This window comes from Rattus rattus, chromosome X (assembly GCF_011064425.1).
Source record: "Rattus rattus isolate New Zealand chromosome X, Rrattus_CSIRO_v1, whole genome shotgun sequence".
Lineage (NCBI taxonomy): Eukaryota > Metazoa > Chordata > Mammalia > Rodentia > Muridae > Rattus > Rattus rattus.
In genome coordinates this window covers 37,711,594-37,718,956 of record NC_046172.1, presented here as the reverse complement: position 1 = coordinate 37,718,956, position 7,363 = coordinate 37,711,594, and positions in this window count along the sequence as shown.

Here is a 7,363-nt window from a genome sequence, read left to right as displayed (position 1 = left end):
GAAATCTATTGTAAAATTGGAAACAAGTTGTATGAGATTTTTGTTGTTATGTTACTTTTTTAAGGTTAAGATGTATAAATATCTTTGCCTGTAAGTGACCTTCAGACAGCAGCTTTGGCAGCAGTAGACAATAAGACATAAAATGATAATAATTAACTCACAAACTGTTGAGGAAAGCATCTTTAAAATATTACAACTTAAACAACAGTGGAAGTTTTTAAAATTGAGACTTAATATAGTCATTCATTTCCTTTGTTTCTTTGAGTATTATACAATTTTCAAACTTAGTTGTTTCAAAACTCGAGCTTCCTTATATAATCTTTAAAAAACATATCAGGGTTCTTCTTGGAAGAATGTGCAAAACAAGAGGTTTACTTAAAATATTCAGACCTAGCAGGCATCTTCTACCTACATGCAACTTGGGTGAAAAAAAGTATTTGTATTATTTTGCATTGTTTTGAGCAGAAGTTGGCAATAATGTAGGAGTCAGGTGAATAGCCATGAATAGGAAAGTTTCATTATGATTTCAGTTTCTTAAACAAATCTATTTGGGACATATCTCCAGGGAAGTCCTACAAAAAAATGAATTCATTTCTCCTCTAAGCCTCAAGGACATAAATTTATAAAATTGCAAACTGACTTTTACCTTTAGCTCTTTTGGCTACCTCAGTAAGAAATGTGAAAGGAAATCATCACACACAATGGAATAATACTTCTTTTTCCAGACAATTTGAATTGAAGAAGGTATACATTGCACATGATTAGATTGCTATACACTATAATTCAAAAATACGTTTTCTAAGAATTCACATAAACAAAAATAACTTTCAAAGAATGATTGCTCTTCTGCAATAAACTTTCATAACCTTACTATATTTTCTGGCTTAATATAGTATCACTTATGGCTAGTACAAGTTCTGGCATGAAGAAGTCCCCCAACAAATGCTTGTGAAATAAAAACATCTAGTTATCTTGGATTAAAAAGTAAAAGAAAGACAAGGGATATCAGATAAAGATAATCAGTATATTAATGACACAAACCTTGAATACAAACCATGAAGGAATGAGCTAAAATTGGAGAAGAAACCTCCCAGTGTCCCAGATGCTTAACATACACACATGTACACACTCAGGCATACACATTCACACACTAAAATTATTAAAAGTATCTTTTATTTCCCCCAATAAGACAGTTAATCATCCTTATCTACCTCACTTGAAAAGTAAGAATCTTCTGTACTTCTCCCTGGTCTCCTCACATACCTGATTGTGCACCCCTTTTTCCTCCCCCTCCTCTCGCCTTCCCAGATTCCTCCCTCCCTCTACATCATGTGATAGTTTTCTTCCCCTTCTGAGTAGGACTGAATCATTCACACTTTAGTCTTCCTTTTTCTGGGGTTTCATATGGCCTTTTTTTTGGCTAATATTCACTTATCTGTGAGTATACACCATATTTGTTCTTTTGTGACTAAGTTATCTCACTCAGGATGATATTTTCTAGTTCCATCCATTTGCCTATGAATTTCAAGAGGTCATTGATTTTGATAGCTGAGTAGTACTCCATTGTGTAGATGTACCACATTTTCTGTATCCATTCCTCTGCTGAAGGACATCTGGGTTCTTTCCAGCTTCTGGCTATTGTACATAAAGCTTCTATGAACATAGTGGAGCATGTGTCCATATTATATGTTGGAGCATTTTTTGGGTGTATGCCCAGGAATGGAGTTGCTGGGTCCTTGGGTAGTGCAATGTACCAATGGAAGTGTGTAGCAGTGGGGAATGGGTAACTAGAGGTAGCCACTAGAAAGTCCCAGATGCCAGGGACCAAAGGCGCTCCCAGGACACAACAGGTATAACATTAGCCAAAATATACAATGAAGGAGAGAGAGAACCTGCCAAGACCATATCCAGGGAATAGGCATGGCCCCCATTTGGAGCATGGGGCCACCCACCCATCTCAAAAAATTTAACCCAGAATTGCTCCAGTATAAAGGAAATACAGGAATAAAAAATAGAGCAGAGATGGAAGGAAAGGCCATTCAGAGACGCTGGCCTACCTAGGAATCCATCCATCTGCTGACACCAAACCTAGGCACTATTGCTAATGCCAAGAAGTGTTGGTGACAGGAGCCTAGTATAGTTGTCCCATTGGAGGCTGTGCCAGAACCGGAATAATACAGGTGTGGATGCATGCAGCCAACCATGAGACTGAGCAACACCAGAACCCCAAAGGAGGAGTTAGGGGAAGCCTGAAGAGCCGAAGGCGTTTGCAACCTTATAGGAAGAACAAAAATACCAACCAACCAGACCTCCCAAAGCTCCTAAGTACTAAACCATCAACTAAAGAGTACACATGGAGGGGCTCATAGCTCCAACTGCATATATAGCAGAGGATTGCCTTATCTGGGAGGGTTGCCCCTTGATTCTTTGGACGCTTGATGACCCAGTGTAGGGGAATGCAAGGATTCTGAGGGGGGAGTAGATGTGGGTGGGGAAGCACCCTCATAGATGTGGGGATGGGAGAGGGAATAGGGAGTTTGTGAAGGGGAATCTGGGAAGGAGAATAACATTTGAAATGTAAATAAATAAATAACTAAATTTTAAAAATTATTGAAAAAAATAAAAGTAAGAATCTTTGAGGTCTGAAACTGTGATTCAAATTTTCCTTCTTTAATCTCTGTCATCACATCATTTGATCAAGGCTTGTTTAAGACAACTGCATTGTTTCTCTCAGTTTGTGCTTTCAGGTTCAAACTTCTACACTGGATCTTTCGAATACCAGCAGGGTCTATTTTGACTATTCCCTCATATATAGAAAATGAAAGGCTCATCTGAGTTATCCTAACCAGGTTACAGGATAATGTTTAAGTTGATTTAATACTTTTTTTTCTTTTCTGCCTTATTTTAGCCTGTTTTCCATATGAATGAAGCATCATTTCAAGGATACTTTCCAGGATTGAAACTGTAGTAATGTTTAGAATAAAATCTCAGAGATTTGGAATTCACATCACTATCCTTACTAACGTGGTTAAAAAAAAAAAATAAAACTCCAATCTTAATCAGTAGCTTAAGCAAATCAATTCTAAAGTAGTCTTTAAGGTGATTGTATCATCTCAATCCCCAACACTTAAATAGAATACATTTTCTAAATCGCCAAGGACAGACTGTTGGTCTCTCAAGCTAAGCCTGGGGTATATGCTGTCTTATTTATGAATACCATTGTACCTACAATCTATCAGTTTTAAATGAATTCATTACCTTCCAGGGATGAATAGTAGTATTCATCTGCTATTTATGCTTCCTTATCTATACGTTTTCCCTCTCTCACTTACTTTTATAACTCTTCTCCTCTCATACATTCAAATTTGGATATCATATGAAAGAATTCACTCTGACAGCCAATGTAAGAAAAGTAGAAGCAGAAAATGGATCAAACAGAAATAGAAATTTTACGTGGATAAAATACTATGTATAATTTCAAGGCTAGTGGCAAAATTTGTTCAAAAATATGATAAACAAGATCTTGACAAAGAGAAATAAGATGAGTAGAACAAATTAGCAATTAACACCATTGTTCTGGAATTAAATCTACCAAATAATTTATGTTTTTGACTTTCAAATTGAATTATGCCATTTCTTTATGGTTAAAATTGTAACCATCTAGAAAGGCAATCCAGAGGTTAGGATTATACCAATTTCAAAAATTACAAAATGAGAACCTGCAGGATCCTTGTGTAAGTGATTATGCACTAAAGAGGTGGTTTAAAATTGAGCCCCTCAAACTGAAATTTCTTTATCTCCTATACATACATGATATCTGATCGGTCAGCAGATGTAGCTCATTTGGTAAAGTTTTGGCTAGCATATTTGAAGTCCTAAATTCAAATCCCAAAACTTTATAAGATGGACATGTGGTATACACCTATGATTCTTGTAATCTTGAAATAGTGGCAGAAGAATCAGGAGATAATGATTAATGTTAGATATATATTGAGTTTGAGTACAACTTGAGCTACATGTATTTATGAATTTCACCCCTCCAAGACCCAAGGAACCTTGCAGGAAATGGGCTAAATGAATGTAAGACCTAGAAGATGGGAAGAGGTATTTTGAAATGCCATCATCTGGACAGGAATTCACAACAGCAGTAGCTACTTTCGCAAGATTAAGTGCATTAACAATCAATCATCGATGGAGGCTATGATTGCTAAGATTTCACTTCCCCAAAGGAGCTATAGACAGTGGAATGTTGCAGAACAAGGGGGAGCTATAATCTTTAGTTTGTACACTGGTACATTGTCTCTACTCAAGTGTATAATTCTCCCAATTCATGTTCATTCAGGAATCCATAATTAAATATAGTGGGATACAAAAAGAAACACACACGTGAACATGTGTACATAAGAGCAGGATTTAGGAAGGGAAAGAGATTTGTTGAGGAAGGAAAGTGGAGAAAAGAACTTATTGAAGAAACATTAATGAAAGAATATTTTGTGTAATTGTAAAAAATAAATTAAATTAAAATTGACTAAAAATCATTCTAAAGCATATCTGCAAAACTATCTTCTTGATATAGCAGGGATTGCTACTCTCATGAACTCACAGTATCTGTAGTAGCCTGCACAGTATCAACCCAGTAAACAAAGTTCCCTAATATTTCTGAGCCTCATTTTCTTCAGATATAAATTGGACATATTATGTATCTCATCAGATTATTCAGATGATTTGTAAATGTAATATGACACAATCAATACAAATTGATCCATAATAAAGTTAATGAATGGTGCCTGTAATATGCTTTCAAAACTCAATGAAGAAATGAATTAAAGGTAATATGAAGAAAGAAGAAAGGGGTATAAATTTCTAAGAATCATAAATAAAGAATTTATGTATATGATAGGTCCTAAACCTAGTTCTCAAAATTCTAGTTTCCATGCCTATGTCCCATTTTCTCCTTGATAAATAATTCATTCCTCCAATATCCTACTTCAGAGATCCCAAGAAGTATCCATCTTCAGAATACCAAAATTAGAGTTACATTTCAACATGTATTTGTCTAAAAATTAAGATCAATTTGTTGAAATCTCTGATTAGTCATAGTATTAACTTGTCAATAGTTCATATGGCCTCACCTCATATGTCTCTTAATAGATTCATTTAACATTCCCCTCATGTGAAAAAGAGGTGAACCATGAAGGATAAGAGAGTATTGGCATTTCTTTTGTTTTTAAAGTGAATAAGTTTATTAAGTAGACTAATATGGTACCTTCTTCAGATTTAAGCATGGGGAGGGAGCTTAAGAAAAAGTCTATAGAAATAGTGTATATGGAAGCAGTCTTCTCTCTCTCTCTCTCTCTCTCTCTCTCCCCCCCCCCCCTCCCTCCCTCCCTCCCTCCCTCCCTCCCTCCCTCTCTCCCTCTCCAGGGTCTCACAGTTTGGCTGTACTGTAACTCACAATCTAGACCAGGCTGGCCTTGAACTCACAGAGATAAACATCTGCCTTTGTTGCACAAGCTCTGGAGTACAGGTGAGTACCATTATAAGCAACTTAAGTCTCTTAAAGTCTGCCTGTCTGTCCATCCGTCCGTCTATCAATTAGAGAACACCTCTCAGGAGTTGGCTCTCTCCCTCACCATGTGAGTTTCAAGGATCAAACTCAGGTCCTCAGATTTTGTAGCAATCTCCTTTACTCTCTGGCCTCGATTTGTTGCATCTAACATCCTTTCTTGAACCATCTCAGGGCAAAGGTGATATTGTCCTTGTAGGCAATGGCAACCTTGATGGTGTGCGTTGTGCTGGAGTTTGGGACTCTGAGCTAGCAGGAAATACAATGTAGGTTCCGAGGGAGGGGCTTTTTCCCTTCTCATGTTCCGTTCATTTTCCATGTTTCATTTTTTTTTCATCTTTATTAAATTGGGTATTTCTTGTTTACATTACATTCTTGTTTACATTGCCCTTTCCCAGTTTCCAGGGCAACATCCCCCTAAGCACTCCCCCTCCCCTTCTCTACGGGTGTTCCCCTTCCCATCCTCCCCCCATGAACGCCCTAACCCCAAGAATCCCATTCACTTGGAGTCCAGCCTTCGCAGGACCAAGGGCTTCCCCTTCCACTGGTGCTCTTACTAGGCTGTTCATTGCTACCTCTGAGATTGGAGCCCAGGGTCAGTCCATGTATATAGTCTTTGGGTAGTGCCTTAGTCCCTGGAAGCTCTGGTTGCTTGGCATTGTTGTTCATATGGTGTCTCCAGCCCCTTCAAGGTCTTCCAGTCCATTCTCTGATTCCTTCAACGGGGTTCCCATTCTCAGTTCAGTGGTTTACTGCAGGCACTCACCTATGTATTTGCTGTATTCTGGTTGTGTCTCTCAGTAGAGATCTACATCCGGTTGCTGTCAGCCTGCACTTTGCTTCATCTATGTTATCTAGTTTGATGACTGTATATGTATGGGCCACATGTGGGGCAGGCTCTGAATGGGCGTTCCTTCAGGTTCTGTTCCAAACTTTGCCTCCCGATTCCCTCCCAAGGGAATCCTTGTTCCCCTTTTAAAGATGGAGTGAAGCATTCGCATTTTGGTCATCCTTCTTAAGTTTCATGTGTTCTGTGCATCTAGGGTAATTCCAGCATTTGAGCTAATAACCACTTATCAATGAGTGCATACCATGTGTGTTTTTCTGTGATTGGGTTACCTCACTCAGGATGATATTTTCCAGTTCCATCCATTTGCCTATGAATTTCATAAAGTCATTGTTTTTGATAGCTGAGTAGTATTCTATTGTGAAGATGTACCCACATTTTCTGTATCCATTCCTCTGTTGAAGGCATCTTTAGGATATTTCCAGCTTCTAGGCGGATTATAAATAAAGGTTACTATGAATATAGTGGGCATGTGTCTTTGTTATATGTTGGAGCATCTTTTTGTGTATCTGCCCAAAAGGTATAGCTGGGTCCTCAATAGTACAAGGTCCAATTTTTTTGAGGAACCACCAGACTGATTTCCAGAATGGTTGTACCAGTCTGCAATCCCACCAACAATGGAGGAGTGTTCTTCTTTCTCCACATCCTCGCCAGCATCTGCTGTCGCCGGAGTTTTTGATTTTAGCCATTTTGACTGGTGTGTGGTGGAATCTCAGGGTTGTTTTGATTTGCATTTCCCTTATGACTAAATATGTTGAACATTTCTTTAGGTGTTTCTCAGCCATTCGGCATTCCTCAGCTGTGAATTCTTTGTTTAGCTCTGAACCCCATTTTTTAATAGGGTTATTTGTCTCCCTGCGGTCTAACTTTTTGAGTTCTTTGTATATTTTGGATATAAGGCCTCTATCTGTTGTAGGATTGGTAAAGATCTTTTCCCAATCTGTTGGTTG